Here is a 19,721-nt window from a genome sequence, read left to right on the forward strand (position 1 = left end):
AGCTGGCCTGGCTCACTATGTAGACCAGGCTAGCCTTGAACTCACAGAGATCCCTCCTGCCTCTGCCTCCCAAGTGCTGGGATTAAAGGGGGGTGACACCATGCTGGGCAAGCATTTAATTTCTAATGAAATGTCACTCGTAGTTATGGGAAGGTTTATACAACTAAGTGATTTTCTTTACCTAGTATAATTAAGTTCTGTAACATAAAGTCAATCTGTTGGAATCCCCCCACCTCCACTCTACAGGGTCTTATTTAGCCCTGGCTAGCCTCAAACTCTCTATGTAGAAGAGAATACCTTTAAACTTCTGATCCTGCTACCTGCATCTCCTGAGTACTGGGATTATAGGCATGCACCACTTGAACTCAGGGCTTTGTATACTCTAGGCAAGCACTCTATTATTTGAACTACATTCCAGCCCTGATATCTTAGTGTAATGTAAATTGAGGAGAAGAAAAATATTCATAATATGTCTGGTATTACCTCAGTTTATATATATAAATGTTTGTTCTAGGGACTTTTTAACTTTTTTTTGATCTTTTTAAGACGGGGTCTCCCTACAGCCACAGCTGGCCTGGAACTCAAGAGATCTGCCTGCTTCTGCTTCCTGAGTGCTGGGATTAAAGGCATGTGACACCTCACCCAGCTTCCTCCTCCTCCTCCTCTTCCTCCTTTTCCTCCTCCTCCTCTTCTTTTTGACTTTTAACTTTTAAAAACATTTATGTATTTATTTATTGTATGTGTGGGGTGACACAAGTGTGGAGGTCAGAGGACAACTAGAGGGAATCAGTTTTCTGAAGGTATATAGGTTTCACTATATAGGCTCTGAGGATCAAACTCAGGTCTCCAGGGTTGGCAGCAAATGCCTTTACCCACTGAGCCATCTTGCCAGCTTTTATTTATTTTAAAAGTATTTTATTAATTCTAGAATACTTCAAAATACAAAATAGAATGGTCCGATGAGTTCTCATAGATATCATATTATTTAATTTGCATTTCAGTATGTATCTCTAAAAATAGACATTAAAGTAAAAATAATCATAATTTCAATAGTTTACAAAAATTGAATTCTTACTTTTTTTTTTAGGAGGTTTGTCATAGGACAAAGGGGTGAGTGTGGGTATGTAAACATTCAGTAGTGTTTAAGTTTCCCTGATCTCAGATTTTTTTTTTTTTTTCAGTTATTTTGAGACAGCGTCTCTCTGTAGCTCCAGCTGGCCTGGAACTCACCATGTAGACCAGGCTGACCTCAGACTTATGGAGATCCACCTGCTTCTGCTTGTCAAGTGCTGGGATTAAAGGTGTGGGTCACTATGCCCTTAAGTTGGTTTATTAAAATGTTTCAAATTAGGGTTAAATTAGTTGGTATGTTTCTTAGGATCCTCTTAAATTTATGATTTCTTCTTCTTCATTTTTCTTCTCTCTGTATCTTATTTGCTGAAAAGCTGGGTTGTTTGTACTCTAGAGTGTCCCACAGTCTATTTTGCTGACTGCTTACTTGTGGTCTTAACATGCTCATCTCTCTGCTGTATGTTCTGGGCACTGGCCACTATGTTTGGAGGTTTGAGCTGGTTCTGGCTTGACTTTTTTGGCAAGAGTATAGTCTAGGTATTATTATATACTTCAGTTGACAGACACATGAGACCTAGTTGTCTGTAGTGGCTTTTGATGGCCTAATAGAATTTAAAAAATATATAAAATTTTTTTAATGAATTAAAATGCTTTAATTAAAAAATCATGAGTGGATGACAAAGTGTTTAGAAACTGAAAATTTGGGGGCTGGAGGGATGGCTCAGCGGTTAAGAGCACCGACTGCTCTTGCAGAGGACCCAGGTTCGATTCCCAGCACCCAAATGGTGTCTACAAACAGTCCTTAACTACAGTTCCAGGGGAATCCGAAGCCCTCTTCTGACCTCCGAGGCATTGTATGACACAGGTGTACTCACATACATGCAGGCAATACACTCATACACATAAAATAAAAATAAATAAAATATTTTAAGGAAATTGAAAATTTACAAACTATTTAAAACCTGGAATCATTGACTGTTCAGAAACTACACAGATGGATCATGGTGGTAGTGAATAGCAGACAGGGATTATGGGTGAATCTACACTGTTCTAGCTGCTCCCTGTGCCATGTCTCCAAGGAAAGCCTGACACTGATTAGCTATTGAGCCAGGCTAATGCTGGCAGCAGATCCAGTGATGGTAACCTGCCTATCAGTAGAGCCTTCCACTGTGTTTGAAGTTTTGATCTTCACCCTAGACATCTAATGGATCTCACTGGTTTTGGTGCCTTGATGCCTGATTATGCAGCCAGTCAAATTGTTTGGAATGGTGAGTTCATGAGAGGTAGTCTGAGCAGATGCGTCCAAAACCCCAATAGCCTTTCACTTCTGAAAAGGTGGATTCAATACCACTGAATCTGGTGTTGCCGTGCATCATGGGAAAATTAGACTGTTGCATTGCCAACTGGTGCAGCTTGGTCAACTCTGGCTGTGGAATGACATACTGTTCTTGAATTGATATAGACCTGACCACCTACAAAGATGACTGGAGAACTTAAGGGCTTGGGCTGATACCAGATGGTCATGCCCTGGGGTGGGGGAGCTCCAACATGACCATGCAGATCTGTTTGACACACTCAGTCATCAGATTGCAGAATACCAGCATAGTGATAGCCTACCCTGTTGAGCTGGAGAGCATATCCCCTGCCACTTGGGCCTGAGTCCCTGTACTCTCTCTTATTTCCTTGACCTTGCAACCATCTTTTCTGTTGTAAGAACCACATTGACTAGCAGGAACCACCAGTTGTAAGGTAACTGGGGGTCTACTGGCAGCTCTGCTGTTGGTCATAGAGCTGCTAATATCCTGTTCCAGTTTGTCAGTGATCATAGATAGCAAAGGTTTTGAAGATGGCATTAGTAGGCCCAGTCAAAGTGATAATTCTCTCAGGACAATTCCCTTCTGGGATGTTGATACGAGCACTTTTTGTATCAACATCTCACTCATCTTCTTAACAGATTCATCTTTCTTTCCCATGATACTGCCAACTTCCTTTCCATGCATAAGTAGCTGGAAGGTGAGAGTGACATTTAATCCACCTTTGTCTATGTCTAGCAGTTATGGGGAACTGGACTTTGAGTGGTCAATTTGTTTGATCACTGGTAGGGGTGAAAGCCAAAAACTGGAGGCAAGAGGTGACTGAGGGGAAAAGGGGAGGAGGGGGGAGAGACCCTGGGGTGGGTCAGAAGAAGGTGTCAGATCCCCTGGATGCTGTTAGTCATCATGTGGGTGCTGGGAACCAAACCCAGGTTCTCTGCAAGAATAGCAAGTACTTTTAACCACTGAGCTGGCTCTCCAACCCACCCTTGCCTCATTTTATAGAAAAGAATACTGAAGAGGAAGAAACTTCTCCTTTCACCTTATTTTATCCAGTGCCCACCTAAAGTAGCAACTAATATTTTAGTGTTGCTGTTTAGGAATGATTTTGCATGCCTTACCTTCTATGAATCCTTAAAATTTTTATTTCTTTTTATTTTATATGCGTGTTTTGCCTGCATGTATGTAAGTGCACCAGTGTAGTACACTATTCAGGGAGGTCTGAAGAGGGCATGGGATCCCCTGGAACTGGAGTTATAGATGGTTGTTAGCTGCCATGTGGGTGCTAGAAACCAAACCCAGGTCCTCTGCAGAAGCAGCCAATGCTCTTAACCACTGAGCCAGCCATCTCTCTAGCCCCAATTTTAAACCAATATTGACTAGACCTGAATTCTATTCATTCATTAATTCTTTTTTTTTAAATTTTTTTATTTTTTGGTCTTTTTGAGATAGAGTCTCCCTGTAGCCCCAGCTGGCCTGGAACTCACTATGTAGACCAGGCTGGCCTTGAACTCGTAGAGATCCTCCTGCCTCTGCCTCCCAAGCACTCATTCATTAATTCTTTTAATTGTTATATTTTCCTGTGCTGAACTTCTAATTGGGATATCCATGATCAGATACAAAATGTAAATCGTGAGATTGGTGAGATGTTAAAAGCCTTGCCACCAAGCCTGATGGTCTGAGTTCCATCTCCAAGACCTATATGGTGGAAGGAAGTTGTCCTCTGACCTCTACTCACATGCCATGGCACACACACACACAAATACAATGCAAAAATGTTAATTGTGAAAATTGTGAATGAAATAGCTAATTTAGATATAGTGCATTGACTGTTGCAAGTCTCAACATGTTGCCCAAGCATTTATTTAGATTACGACCCTTCATGTGTTAATATGTGGTGATGTACAGTGGAGTAAGAGTTCTCTGCTGTATTTTTACACCTGTTTCATTTGCTGTCCGCCTCTCCAGGGCCTTGTGTGTGCCTGGCAGGTGTCTACCACTGAGCTATGTTCCTCATCCATTTCATTTCTTACCTGAAGTTCTTATTTTGAAAGTATGGTTCATAATTTAAGTTCAATAGTATGATTTCTTGGCCTCAGACAACCACCAGCCTTATTTGAACGATTCTTGAAAGTCTTGAAAGAAAACTCAGGAAATAAATAAGCATCATAATTTGTGTAAAAGGAGAACCTATATTCATAGGCACTGCCTTGTAAGGGAAAACACAGGAGTACTCTCATTTAAGTGTGACAGTTTTTAGGCAGCCAACTGTGGGCAAATGATGGGCTTGTCTCAGACAAGGGAGCTGGCATTTGGAACATTTACACTGAGATGTGCAGTTTTATGAACGGTGCATGTGTTTCAAGGTAGGAAGCTTATGTTTTTTTTCAGCTTCTTGGCAATTTTATTTTTATTTTTTTTGTAGCCCCACCTGGCCTGGAATTCGCTATGTAGACCAGGCTGGCCTTGAACTCACACAGATCCATGCCCAGCTGGCAACCTTTGTTTAAAGATTTCTTTTTTAAGTTATTTTATTTTTTTTCAAGTTGGTAGCCAAGGTATGAAATTTAACTTTGAAGTACTCAAACACATTGTGTTTGAGACCTGTGGATAAGCTTCACTGTTCATGAGTATGTCTCTTGTATTGGTTTTCCTCACCATATTTAGATTGCTACTCCTTGACAGTAAGTAGCATGAAAAATGGGGTCAAAAGAATGACTCATCTCATAAATCCCTCAGGATAATGGAAAATGATTGTGAAGGATGACCAAGCTGCATTCCAGCTGTTGGAAATCCTTTCACCTGTTGGAGAGTCTGTAGCACTAGGACCCATGTATGTGCATGTCTCATCAATTGCTTTGTTTAGTTAGTAGCTAGAGAATTTTGCTGTTACACACACTTTTTTTTTTTTTTTTTTTTTTTTTTTTTGTCTTTTTGAGACAGGGTCTCTCTATAGCTTAAGCTGTCCTGGAACTCCCTATGTAGACCAGGCTGGCCTCAAACTCAGAGATCCTCCTGCTTCTGCCTCCCAAGTGAAGGGATTAAAGGCGTGTGTCACCACACCTGGCCTTACACACTTTTCAAAAAGTATTTTATTTTTTATTGCATGTGTATGATTGTATTGCCAGCATATGTGTAAGTGCATCCGTGTCATGCAGTGCCCTCAGAGGTCAGAAGAAGGCTACGGATCCCCTGGAACTGGAGTTATGGACGGTTGTTAGCTGCCATGTGGGTACTGGGAATCAAACCCAGGTCCTCTGTAAGAGCAGTCAGTGCTCTTAACCGCTGAGCCATCTCACTAGTCTGTTATACACTTTTTTTTAAAAAAAATTGTTTATTTAATAACCACATACTTAGAAGAAGCATTTCATTACAACGGCATTGACATATTCAATAACAATTTCCAGAGTTGAGATGCATCTCTTTCAAAATTGGCCGTAAATTTTTAGGTTTACAGTTGAATTATTACAGTTATACAATATTGTACTCAGTATAAACCCTATAAGACATAAAATTAAATGATGTTTTAACCTTTAAAAAAAGATCTCCTTCTCATTATTAAAATACAGTTTCATACAGAAAAATTCATTTTTAATGCAATACCAGAGAAACGAATCCACCGGAGTCTATCTTGGTAAGCTAACTAACAGGACCAGGTCTGCTGCTCCCCTAAAGCCGCCCACCGCGGGTGGTGTCTCTATGCAACTTGCTGGTGACTCCACCAACCTCTCCATTTGCATTCTTTCAACCTTATTTTTTTATTCTTTGTTTTTTAGAAGAAGCATTTCATTACAGCTTTAACGTACTCAATAACAATTTCCAGAGCAAAGATACATCTCTTTCAAATGTGGCTATAAAATTTAGGTTCACAGTTGAATTAATACAGTTATACAATATTGAACTCAGTATAAGCCCCTGGAGAGAGGCCTGCAGGTCAGAGAGAGGCTGTTATACACTCTTAAGTGCTTAACGGATACTGAAAACAAAGAATATAGTTAGATTTGCACCAGTTTTCAGAGAAGAATGGAGACTACCTTGCAGGTCTGTGCTGTTGATGTTACCAATTCATAACAGGATCATGAAGGCTCCAGGGTTTTTGTCTGGTCTTATTCTATTTCATGGACTAGTCTGAAATTCTGGGCTCAGAAGAGTCTCCCACTGCAGTCTCCCAAATATCCTGCACATAAGCACATATCCCTGTGCCTGGATGCCTTTTTACCAAGAGAAATAACTTTGAAATATAATGGATTTGATCTTTCTGTTCAGTATGTAAATTATTATAAGGTTATCATTTTTTGTAATATCAAGAGAAATTTAATGCCCCTCGTGGTTTGAACCTTTAACAAATCTGAATGAGGGGCTGGAGAGATGGCTCATTGGTTAAGAGCACTGGCTGCTCTTCCAGCATCAAGAGTCTTAATAAAATGAAGAGACTCAGATTTGTGTTTCTAGGTCCTTGTGCCAAGAGTCATTGCTCCGGCTGCATCGCCATTTTGGCTCTCCAATTTTCTTTCTTATTTGTATGTCCTGGGTTCAGAAGTTTGAGATCAATACAGAAGTGCCTATAGTCAGGTAAATATTCTTGTGTGATAAGGTTCCTCACATGGTCCATTGGACACATTCATTCTCTTGGGAAGTTGGGGCACTGGTGCCTCATTCTGCCACCATCTTTTTTTTAGGTTTTGAGTTAGTTTTTACATATGGTGTGAGATAGGGAACCCTTTCATTCTTCTGCATCTGAACGTCCAACTTTTCCAATACCATTTGTTGAAAATACCTTAATCTTTTTTGGTTTTTATTTTTGTTTTGAGATTATATCTCATATTGTAGCCCAGGTTAGTCTGGGATTTATGTGGGATATAGGTTGACCTTAAAAGTTCTCCGAAATACTCCTGCCTCAGCCTCCTATTGTTAGGATTACAGGTGTGAACTTCTCTGCCAGTTTAAATTTCTTACATTTATTTATTTTTAATTTCTCTTTTGAGATTGAGTCTCTATATAGCCCACGTTGGTCAGGAATTCACCATAATTATTGGGAACCTGGATTTACATCTTTTTTAAGTATTGTGAATTCTTTTGCCTCAGAGTATTTGGTGTTTTTTTGGGGGGGGTAATTGTTTTTTGTTTTAGATTTTTTAAAATTTAATTAGCTAGGGCATGCAAAAAAATATAATTTGATAATATGATCTTATGCTTTTTTTTTCCTTTTTTTTTTTTTTTGTTTTTTTTTTGAGACAGGGTCTTCCTGTAGCCCCAGCTGGCCTAGAACTCACTATGGAGACCAGATTGACCTTGAACTCACAGAAATCCGCCTGCCTTATGTGCCACCTCACTCGGCTCTTATGCTTTTTAAATACCAAGAGAACTGGAAGGAGAGCATAAACTAGGATTTTAAGATGTTAAAAATATTGCAGAATGTAGATCTTAGGCTTTCTTCAGTGAGTGTATCTCTGCCTCTGGTGTCAAAAGCTCTTGCAGAGTTCAGCTAGTTCGCTAAGTGCCATAGGTGTTATAGCTTTGAAGTCATCTGCAAGCAAACTGAAAGTCTAAGTTGAATGGATTGGTAGAAATGTGAGAATGGTAGTAAGGATAAGACAAACTTCAGTGTAGCTTAGGGCTTGGTATATAAATGCAGTGTTACATACAGAAATAATATCAATCATATGACAATTAAAGAAAATTAACTTTTGTCACTTATTTGATATAAAATTTAAAAAAAATTTATTTTTATTTTATGTGTATGAGTTATTGCCTGCATGTATGTGAGTGCACCCGTGTCGTGCAGTGCCTCGGAGGTCAGAAGAGGGTTTCAAATACCCCTGGAACTGGAGTTAAGGATGGTTCATAGCCGCCATGTGGGTGCTGGGAATTGAACCTGGGTCCTCTGTAAGAGCAGTCAGTGCTTTTAACCACTGAGCCATCTCTCCAGCCCCTTGATATAAAAATTTTACTGGAAGTTGTTAATTTATAATAAATTGATACAGAGTCATTAAAGTTATAATGGGATAATAGACCAAACCATAGTATGTTGAAGGCAAGTTTCTCCAGTCTGATAACACATACACATGCACACACACACATTTGAATGCTGGGAGATTGTTGGACAAGAATAGCAAAGGGCTTCCTAGGTGTATTGTACCATGTTTTAGAAGGAACTATGATAAAACAGAATTAACATTAAAAGTCTAGCTATTTGACTGGAATAATAGTCTGATGAATAGATTGGCAAATTAGTGTCACTGTTCTGAAAAGCTAAAGTTTATTTTTGGTTGGGAAAGCCCAGTACTCAGCAGGTTGGTCATCTTAATGCTATTTACTGAATAAACATATTGAATATTTTGAAGCAGAGAAGGTCACATGAAAAGGATAGTGTTTTAGTGGATTTATTTGGTAACATTATGTTGGTTGGATTTATTTTGGGGGGAGAGAGAGAGAAAGAGAGAGAGAAGTTAAGATACACAGTTGGAAGGTTCAGGATGTAAGGGTAGATCACTGTGTAGTAGGCATTAAGACCTAAATTCGGGGCTGGAGAGATGGTTCAGTGGTTAAGTGTACTGGCTGCTCTTGCAGAGGATCTGGGTTAGATTCCCAGCACTGGCTTGGCAGCTAACAACTGCCTGTAACTCTAGTTCCAGGGGGATCTGATCTCCTCAGGCATTGCACAGCACAGATGCACTTACACATGTGCAGGCAATACACTCATACACACAAAAATAGAAATAATAAATAAGATATATTTTAAAAGACTTAAATTCAGTTCCTAGCACAAAAACGAACAAATCACTAGGTGCTGATAAAAGTGGTTAAGAATAGGAAGACAGTCCTCTTCCTTGCAGCATTTATTCTATGGTGAACACAAATGAGAGACGCAAGCAAGAAAGTCGGTGTAGATGTAGGGGAAGAGTGAAGCTTAGCTTTAGACACTTGCAATTTGAGGTAAGATTATGAGCTAAGCCGTTAATGTGCCATGAACAATTAGAGTTTAGATAGATTTTTGAATTCAGAATCAGCCAACTCTGGTGTGCTGGCTGCATGCCTTTAATTTCCAGCATCAGGAAGCAGAGGCAGAAAGATCACCAGTTCAATGCCAGCCTGTGAGACCCTAGAGAGAAGGGGGGTGGTGAGAGAGAGAGAGAGAGAGAGAGAGAGAGAGAGAGAGAGATCCTTTGGACTCCAGTCTGTTAGTTATGAGTCTATCCCTTTATAAGTACTTTAGGTCTCATTATGTTTTTGGTTTTATTATTATTATTATTATTATTTATTTATTTATTTATTTATTTAAAATGTGTATGAGTGTATTGCCTGCATGTATATGAGTGCACCCATGTCCTGCAGTGCTGCAGAGGTCAGAAGGGAGCTTTGGATTCCCCTGGAACTGGTGTTAAGGACAATTCATAGCTGCCATGTGGGTGCTGGGAATCGAACCCTGGTTCTCTGCAAGAGTAGTCAGTGCTCTTAACTGCCGAACCATCTCTCCAGCCCTATGTTTTTGGTTTTATTAAAAGATTTTTTATTTATGTGCATGCGTCTGTATGAGTATATACCACCTGTGTGCAGTGTCCGTGGAGGCCAGGAGAGGGCACTGGATCCCCTGAAGCTGGAGTTTATGAGTCATCTGATATGGATTCTGGGAATAGAACTCTGGTCCTTTACAAGAGCAACAAGTGCTCTTAATCACCAAGCCATCTCTCTAGCCCCTTCATTGAGTTTGTGAGGTTGATAGTATTTCCCTGACTATTCCCAATCCTGCTCTTGTCAGCATTTGAGTAGTACTAGATAAAAATTTTACAGTGGCGCACACCTTTAGTCCCAGCACTCAGGAGGCAGAGGCAGGCAGAGCTTTATGAGTTCAAGACCAGCCTGGTCTACATAGCGAGCTCCAGGCCAGCTGGAGCTACAGGAGACCCTGTCTCAAAAAACAAACAAACAAACAAACAAACAAACAAACAAAAAATGGTATTCCTTATTGGCCTTATAACAGATACATTGATTTTTTATTAAAGAGGCAACAGAGTAGACATTAAAGAGGTTAAGAGAGTAGACACCTGATTTGAATTCTGATTTTGCCACTTAACTATTTTGGACAGTTTACTTTATCTCTTTGTGTTTTAGTTTTATTATAGGTAAAATGAGGGTAATAACAGTTTCAAACAATGGAGTTGTTATAAGAAATAACTGAACTGTTGTGTGTAAAGTACTCAGAACACTATCTGGGACAAAATAAGTACTTGTATGTGTTTTTGTTAAATAAAATACCCTCATCTGAGTTTTCATTACAACCTATAAATGTTATAATAATTCCCATTGGCGCTGTTACTCATCTTTATGCTTTCAGCCACATTTTCACTTTGTCAGCTGAATTAATCATTGACCTCTGTCCCTCACCGCCCCCGCCCAGAAAAAAGGCATTCAGTATTGGCATCTCCACCTCCAGACTGTCTGTCCTCTATCCTTACAGCTCTATCCTCTATCTCTTGGAGTTGCCACCATCCTTGCTGCGAATTAGCTCTTGACTTTTGTTTCTGATCTCTTGTCTCATACTTCCTCCTTCTGTTCTTTAAGTACTTCAAGTTTTGTTTTGTTTTTTTTCCAGTATGGGGGATTGAACCCAAGGCCTTGTACATGTTAGGGAAGTGCTCTACCACTGAGGTACTTCCCTAGCCCTAGTGTTTACCTTCTTAAAGGTAAACACATTGTCTCTTTAAGGAGTGGCACCCCGCCCCCTCCTGCTCTCCTGCCCTTCTGTGGGAGGCATACACCTTTAATACCAGCACACAAAAGCAGGTGGATCTCCATGAGTTCAAGTCCAACCTGGTCTTCATAGCAAGTTCCAGGCCAGACAGGGCTACATAGTGATATCCTGTCTCAAAACATATAAACAAACAAATAAAAAACAAAAGAAGCCCACCTCATCTCCAGGCATGGGGGCATATGCCTAAAAATCCCAACATTTGGAATGCTGAGACAGGAAGATGGTGAGTTTGAGATAGGTAGAGTTACATTAGGAAGACCCTGACTCAAAAAATGAGAAACAACAACCAACAAAAGCTTATAATGCTGTATGAGCTTAATACATGATTTTTGTAGATGTGCTGTTGTCATTGTTTCATATCACTCATTTCTCAAGTGAAAACTAATATGATTCACTTTACTATTTTCTTTTTTTACAGTTTATTATTTTTATTTTATGTATGGGTGTATTGCTTGCATGTATATAGGTGTACCTGTGTCATGCAGTGCCCAAGGAGGTCAGAAGAGGGCGTTAGATCCCTTGTAACTGGAATTACAGGTGGTTGTTGGCTGCCATGTGGGTGATGGAAATCGAACCCAGGTCCTCTGCAAGAACAGCCAGTGCTCTTAACCACTGAGCCATCTCTCCAGCACCCCTTTCTATTTTCAGTGTGCAGCAGAGTGATGCTATTTGTTAATGGCTTTTGACTTGCTGCATAGGTTTCTTAGTGGTTAGCTGCAAAATATCAAGGACCATTAAGCATTTGCTTAATATCTATGGTTTGTGCTTGACCAACATCATATAATCCCAGCAGGAGGTGGAGGCAGGAGGACCAAAAGTTCAAGGCAGCCTCAGCTGCATGACCCTGTCTCACCCACCCACCCCCAGAAAATCAGAGAGAGATTAGGTAGGCATGTTATTACCAAACAAAAGAAGCAACTTCCCCAAATCCTTCCTTAGCGAAGTCTCAAGAATTCATACTTGGGGGCTGGTAGGATGGCTTAGTGGGTAAAGGTGGCTACTAACAAGCCTGATGACTTGAGTTCAATCCCCAGGACTCACATATTAGAAGGAGAAAATCAACTCACACAGGTGGTCCTCTGACTTCCACACACACTCTGTAATTTGTGTCCCCCACAATAAGTAAATTTTAAAAATGTATCAAATATGTTTAAAAATTCAGAGTTGGATTATTCAGTTCATGTCATTTAAACTTTCTACATCTTTTTTTACTCCCTCTCACCAGTTGCTTCTTTATTCAATGGCTCTTTTTTCCCAATGTGGCTTCTTTTTACTTGAAGTTGTACATGCTATACTAGGATCTTATTCTTGTAGCCCAAGTTGACTCTGAACCGTGGCAATCTTCCAGCCTCTTAAATTCTGGAATCGCAGATACACACCATCAGGCCCATCTGTACTAGATGTTTGTTTGTTTATTTATTTTTAGTATTTTTGAGACAGGGTCTTCCTGTAGCCTCAGCTGGCCTGGAACTTGCTATGTAGACCAGGCTGGCCTCAAACTCACAGAGATCCACCTGCCTCTGCCTCCAGAGTGCAGGGATCAAAGGTATGCACCACCCCACCCAGCTGTACTAGGTGTTTTAAAAAGAAATGTTTAAATTCATCTTCTGACTCAGTCTGGGAAACTAATTTGAATAATACCAGCAAGCATACTAAAAACTTCATTACATAAACTCATTAGTAAAACTATTCCTTGATTCTTTTTTAAATTAAAAATTATATGTATGAATGTTTTGCCCATAAGTGGCCTCATGGAGGCCAGAAGAGGGCATCAGATCCCCTGGAACTGGACTTAATGACCGGTGTTAGCTGTTATGTGGGTGCTAGGAACCAAACCTGGGTCATCTGGAAGATGTGCTTTTAAACACTGAGTGCTCTTAACCACCGAGCCATCTTTCCAGCTTGTATTTCTCAATTCTTGATGTTTTTCAGAATAGAGCAATCTATTCAAAATTGTCCTAGACTTCTTTGGAATGGTGCCAATTATACAGTAAAGAGCTGGTAGCTTCTCTAGTGACCATACTCTTCAATTCTATTATTCTACAAGTCAATACTGAGGTCCACAGAGGTAAGTGATTTTCCCCAGGTCTCACAGCTAGATCTGTTTAAATCATAACAACATACCTTTTCTATGACTTAGTATCATAGTTCAAATATTTATACTAGGAGGTTTTGTTTTGTTTTTGTTTTTATGAGAATATATTTAGGCATCTTTACCTATGGACTTTACTGAATTGCCATTAGAAGAATAGAATTATACAACTTTTCATGATAACCTATTTTACAAAAGAAGAATAGACATGAAATATGAGTAAGCTATAAGTAAAGAATGTTTTTGAACAGTTTTTCTTCTTTGTCAGTCCAAACTCAATCCATTGACTAAGAGACTAACGAGTAATGTGCAAATCTAATGCAATTGTTAACTTCGTGTCAGAAAGCCTTTAGGTACTTGTTTTGGTCTTTCCAGTGCATCTTAGGCTTTCTTGGAGTAATTACTTTGCTCTTGGCCTTTACTATAGTCTTTGAAAAGGTGTATTAAGTTACTTTAAACCCTTGAATTTTTGCCATCCTGTCATAAATTGGAGTACTCTGTCAATGATGTCAGTGTGAGATATTAACAAGTAAGGAAGTAGGGTGAACCAATAAACTTATGTAAGATATTTCACTCAGATGTAAAAGTTTTCAGAGCAGGAAAGATTAAATTGGGTCACTGGGGCTCAGTTGGTAAAGTGCTTGCTTGCCAAGCTTAATACCCAGAACCTGCATAAAAAAGCCAGGCCCAGTGGTGTGCACTTGTAATCCCAGCACTGGGAAGGCAGAGAGAGGAGGGTCCCTGGGGCAGGCCTGTGTATGTTGGACAAGCCTGTTATACTCTTAGTTTTGGAAACATTATTGTTTATAGAAAGAAATTTAGAAAGAAGCTTTATGTAGAAACATAAGGAGAAGATGAAATACATTATATATTCAAAGTATGGAAATCTTTTGCAATTATAAATAAAAAGGTAGACATACACAGACCTATCCTAACATGGAAGGGCTATGTGAATATTTTCAATACAGAAAAGACCAAAACCACAGAAAATACAAATATGGGACAGGAGAAATGGCTCAGCAATTAAGAGCACTGGCTGCCCTTGCAGAGGACTAGGGTTCAGTTTCCAGCACCACGTGGTGGCTAACAACCATCCATAACTCCAGTTCCAGAGGATCTCACACCCTCTTCTGACTTCCTCAGGCATTGTACACACACGGTGTACTTACATACATGCAGGTGAAACACTCATACACATAAAATAAAAATAAAAAAACATTAAAAAAATACAAATAATATGTGCCCATTTGTGTTTTCAAAGTTCTAAGAGCTCTGATAAACATCCAATATAAGTATGTAGGTGTCCAGACAACATTGTAGAGGATATTCACCAACCTGGAGGTGGAAGGTGTCTTGGGCCATTTTCTGTTACAGTAACAGTATCAGAGACTGAGTAATTTAGAAAGAAAAGGGGTGTATTTTGACTCACCAGTTTGGAGACTGGGAAGTCAAGGGCATGCTGAGGGCATCTGTTTGACTTGTAGTGGGATCTTGGATTGCTTCAACTCATGGCAGAAAGCAAAAGGGTAAGTGGTTTATGTGGAAGAGGCAAAACACAACAGATAGCCTTGCTTTGAAAAAACCTGCTCTCACCTTAACTTACCCAGTCCAGCCACTCCTGTGAGATGATATACACTTCATGAGGGAAGTTCCCTCATGGTCCAAATACCTCTCAACCCTACTACACTGGAAACCAGGCCTCAATGTGAGAACAAGAATGTAACCTTAGAATTCAGCTGCTACTCAGGCTATGCTCCCTACAGTGGCCCTTCCCTTCAGGAATACCCATAGGCACCTCCTAATCATTATCCCTAGTTAACAGACTTCCAGGTGCCAGAGTTTCTTACCTGGGAAGTAAGTTTACATGAAAGAGAGTATTGGCCACACATCGTGCTCCCTACCCCTTTCTCTGCCTTTTGCCTGGTAATAATCAGAGAGCCTGGCTACAGACTTGTGCTGTGAAACTATCCCCATCTTAAAGGTGTAAGGAGAGTCCTCTACTTCTACCACAGGGCCCTGATTTCTTCAGAGCCCTGTCATGCTGGTGCTGGGCCCTGAACTTTCCTCAGCACCTTCACTATGTTGTTGCCTATGTCTCTCTGACTGTCCATTGCCTTAATATCTCTTATAATAAACTTCTTACTTAAGAATCCGACTCTTTTTTTGAAAGACGGCCTCATGTGTAGTTGAGGCTCTCCTGGATCTCACAGAGATCTGCCTGCCTCTGCCTCCAGAGTGCTGGAATTAAAGGAGTACCACCACACCCTGCTAGTATGTCCCTCTTGAACCATCATCAGTGACCTTTTAGTGAGTTGGTGAGGACAAACTATCACAGTTAGATTTCTATTAAAACATTTTTCTTTTTTACAACCAAAATATATTCCTGTGTTACTAGATTACTTCCTTTAAAAAAAAAAATCAATGTAAAGAAAAGGGCAATGGTATAACCTGTGTCTGCTTCGGTCACAGAGTTAGGCTTTCTCATAGATCTCATATAACAGAGTGTCAGGAAATAGGATTAGTTCTTTGTTATTCCTCTTGTCACTTCCCGAACACTACTTCCCATGATCATTTAAGGAATTAATATACTCCTTTGCTTCTCATGCCATTTGGTTATGCCACCTTCTTATCCCTTCATCAGGCAATACACGAATACACATAAAATAAAAATAATAAATAAAATTTAAAAATAAAAGGATTTAACTTCTTTTCTACCTCATGTTGCTGTGAGCCTGACCAGCAAACTTGGCCCCTTATTTTTTGCCTTCTGCATGTTGGGTGACCTGTGCCTCCACTGAGTTCTGTTGTCCACTTACACAGTCACACTCATCCACAGCAGTGTTCCCCAGAGCTGTTCCTACTCAAGTAGCTGGCCCTTTGACAATAATATGCCAGACCTATTCCCCTTATAACTACAGTTTTATTGGAGCTTCCAGTAAGAATTCTTTTTCCCACTTCCTTTCATCAGAATTTCTTGTTTTGCTTAGATTCTTTTAAAAAATTAAAAAAAAAAGTTCTCATATTACAAACTGGCTTCAAATTTGCTATGTAGTCAAGGATAACCTTGACCCTCTGATCATCTTGTGTCTACCTCCTAGGTTCTAGGATTACAGATGTGCATGTCTGGTTTATGTGGTACCTGGGGATCAACTTCAAGGCATGTGTGTGTTTGTGTGTGTGTGTATGTGTGTGTGTGTGTGTGTGTGGTGTGACAGGGTCTCACTATGTAGCACTGACTGGCCTGGAACTCAACTATGTAGACCAGGCTGACCCCGAACTTAGAGATCACCTGCCTCTGCCTCCTGAATGCTGGGATTAAAGATGCTAGCCAGAACTTCCAGTTAACGTTAGGACTTCTTTAGGGGAGACAAGCACACAAGCACTCTACCAACGGAGCTAACTCTCCAATGCTGTCTTTGGGTATTCTGTGTTGTTTACTTCACTAACATTTTCCTGAACCATAAACTTTTTCTTCTCTGAACTTATTTGGCAGATTTTTTTTTAAGTATTTCATCATATGCCTATGCTTTAATTTAGAAAATGGTTTCCCTTTGGCACCCTCCCATAGCCCCCCAACTGGAGTTCATACATTCTTTCATTTGTATTAAGGCCTATTATGTATAATTAGTGTCCCCAGCTGTCCCTCAGTGCAGGTTCATTCACCGGGGTTTAGTCAGCCTACCTAGAGTCTCTCCTTTCAAGAAGATCAGCTCTTGCCAGGCATGGTGGCACACACCTTTAATCCCAGCTCTTGGGAGGCAGAATCAGGCAGATACCTGACCAAAAAAAAAAAAAAAAAAAAAAAGGAGCTTGCTGTTCATTTCCCCAGTTCTGTGTTGGGTTTTTGTCTGCCTAAGTTTGCATCGGTCTTGTGCATGTTGACACCATTGTAGGTTTGTATGAGAAGGGTTCCAGGTGCCTGTAGGACTGTTTCCATATGGTCATGCTCCTTGTCCCTGGTTCTTACAATCTTTCCACCCTCTCTTCTGCAATAGTCCCTGAGCCCTGGGTAGGTGGCCACTTAGGCTTGGGCAATTCACAGGGAATCTCTGTGTATGCCCAGTGCTGTAACTCTAATAATATCTGTTGAAAAAGAAGCTACTTTGATGGGTGGTGACTGGGAAACTTGTCTGTAAATTTAAGGATCCATATTTTGCACATAGCAAGAAATTACATTTGCCTAGGGATATGAGAACCATGGGTTTTCTCTAAGATCTATGACCTCTTCAACTATGTGTATTTGACTAGGTTACAGAACCAGTTTCCTCCCATTGAGTGGGCTTTAAGTCCAATTAGGTAGCTGTTGATTGTGCCCAAGATAAAAGTGCCACTACTGCACCAATGTTGTTTGCTGTGCTGCTGATCATTGATGTGTTTTTTGGACCTTGAAGCTAGGGTCAAGCTACGCTCATCTATTGATGTTCTCCCTTACCAGCTTGTGTAGTGCTCTCCAAAGGTATGAGAGCTAACCCTCATGGGAGGTGGCTTCCAGGTCAGTTCAGCTCCATTGCGCCAAATCCTGTGTCCAAAATATGTCCTGTCTTTAGCAATAGTCTTAACATCAAGTTCTGGGAGGCAATCAGGGACTGTGGCAATAGCCTGTGTAATTTTGGTAGACTCCTGGACCACCTTGGCCAATAACTCAAAGGAAGTTTTCTCCTGTCTGGCACTGTTTCTTGCCATGTAGTCTTCAGCTATACTCACAGACTCATGTAGGGATATTGTATGTGTAATTTTTCAGTATTTTTTTGGACTAATATGATTCACTCTGATTTTTTTTTTATACTAGCTAGGCACTATTTATGTCTCCTCTTTTTCTCTGTCTTATTCTCCCTCCCTGCCCTTCCCATTTTAAGTGTCCCCATTTCTCTCTTGATAATTTCTCTATGCTATGGTCCCACCTCTTTTGAGCTCCTTCTTCCCCTTTATTCCCATAGTTCTTTGTACAGCCTTCCTTCTCCCCCTCCCCTTTAACTATCCCCTTTAAACACATTTCTCCCTTAGTAACACTTGTCTCCTACTATTCTTTTCTCTCGAGTTCCTTCTTTTCCTTTACCTCCCTGGTTTCCTTCCATTTTTCTGGTTTCTGCAGTTGCATTAGGATGTGCACTCACTTATAAGGATTTGATGCTAGGATCTGCAAATGTTTTTCTGAGTCTGTGTTACTTTCCTTTGTATAACAATTTCTAGATCCATCCATATCCATTTACCTGCAGATTTCATTATTTCATCTTTCTTTACTACTGAGTTGAACTGCATTGTGTAAATGTACCACGTTTTTATTAACCATGCCTCCATTGAGGAGCACTTAGGTTGCTTCCATCTCTTAGCTATTGTGAAAACAGAAGCAACAAATGTTGTTGTACAAGTATCTCTGCAATAGGATGAGTCCTTTGGATACATGATTTGGCAGAATTTTAACTGAATGAAACTGACTCTTGATTTCTCCAGTTATATGTCGCGAGCCGGGACTCTGCCAGCAGAGTCCAGGAAAGACGACACAGACACCAAGGTGAGGTTCAAGCTTCTGTTTCTCTTGCATCCTTTATTCTCTCTCTTTCATTATCTCATACACTATGATGCTGCTTCTGTTCTGTTCTATTCTATTATATCTCTCACTTCATTCTCTCTCACTATGATGCTGTTCGTAGGTTTTTCTATTACACACCTCAGTTCTTTATATAGCATTTCCAACAGCCCTCCCCCCAGCCGGTACCAATCAGGGCTCACACACGTGCAGCGGCCAGGCAGAGTGTAGCCCATAGGCACGTAGCAAGATCATCAGGCTGGCAGCACCTGTTTTGGGGCTCACCATACTTCAGAGTTGGGGTAAACAAGCGGGATTCACGAGCCTTGGCAATCAGCCAAGAGTTGAAGTAAACAGCACGAGGCTTGGCAGCCAGCCAGGGCTCCATCTTTGGCTGGCTCGGCTGTGCTCGCTTCCCACAGTTATATATACCTAAGTGACTGAATAAAATCACAAAATAGGATATTTTTACCATGTAAAAATTCATTTACTGCCAGGGGTGGTGATGCAAGCTTTTAATCCCAGCACCCTGGAGGCAGAAGCAGGTAGATATCTGTGAGATCAAGGCCAGCCTGGTCTATATAATGAGTTCTAGGCCATCTGGGGCTAAAGGGAGACCCTGTCTCAAAAAAAAAAAAAAAAAAAAAGTCAGGTGTGGTGGTGGTACAGGCCTTTAATCCCAGCACTCAGGATGCAGAGGCAGGAGGATCTCTGTGAGTTTGAGGCCAGGCTGGTCTACATAGCGGCTCAAGGCCAGCTGAGGCTACAGGGAGACCCAGTCTCAAAAAGACCAAAAAAAAAAAAAAAAATTCAGTCGACAAATTAAAATACTCAGCATTGTCTCAAAAATCTACTGTGTCCCTGTTCTTTTTCAGAAGTGATCATGGTACTTCTCTGCAGACTTGGCCTTCTGACGACTTCTCTCTCTCTCTCTCTCTCTCTCTCTCTCTCTCTCTCTCTCTCTCT

General features: G+C 40.5%; 1 protein-coding gene and 1 pseudogene across 7 annotated transcripts in view; one reads left to right on the forward strand and one right to left on the reverse strand.

The window, feature by feature from the left end:
• The window catches only part of Ppp1r12b (protein phosphatase 1 regulatory subunit 12B), a 264,563-nt gene that overhangs the window by 16,320 nt on the left and 228,522 nt on the right, over positions 1 to 19,721 (forward strand). The gene's annotated exons all lie outside the window — the stretch shown is intronic.
• LOC103731884 lies at positions 2,051 to 3,147 on the reverse strand (annotated as a pseudogene).

This window comes from Nannospalax galili, unplaced genomic scaffold, assembly GCF_000622305.1.
Source record: "Nannospalax galili isolate Female #2095 unplaced genomic scaffold, S.galili_v1.0 scaffold113, whole genome shotgun sequence".
Classification (NCBI taxonomy): Eukaryota; Metazoa; Chordata; class Mammalia; order Rodentia; family Spalacidae; genus Nannospalax; species Nannospalax galili.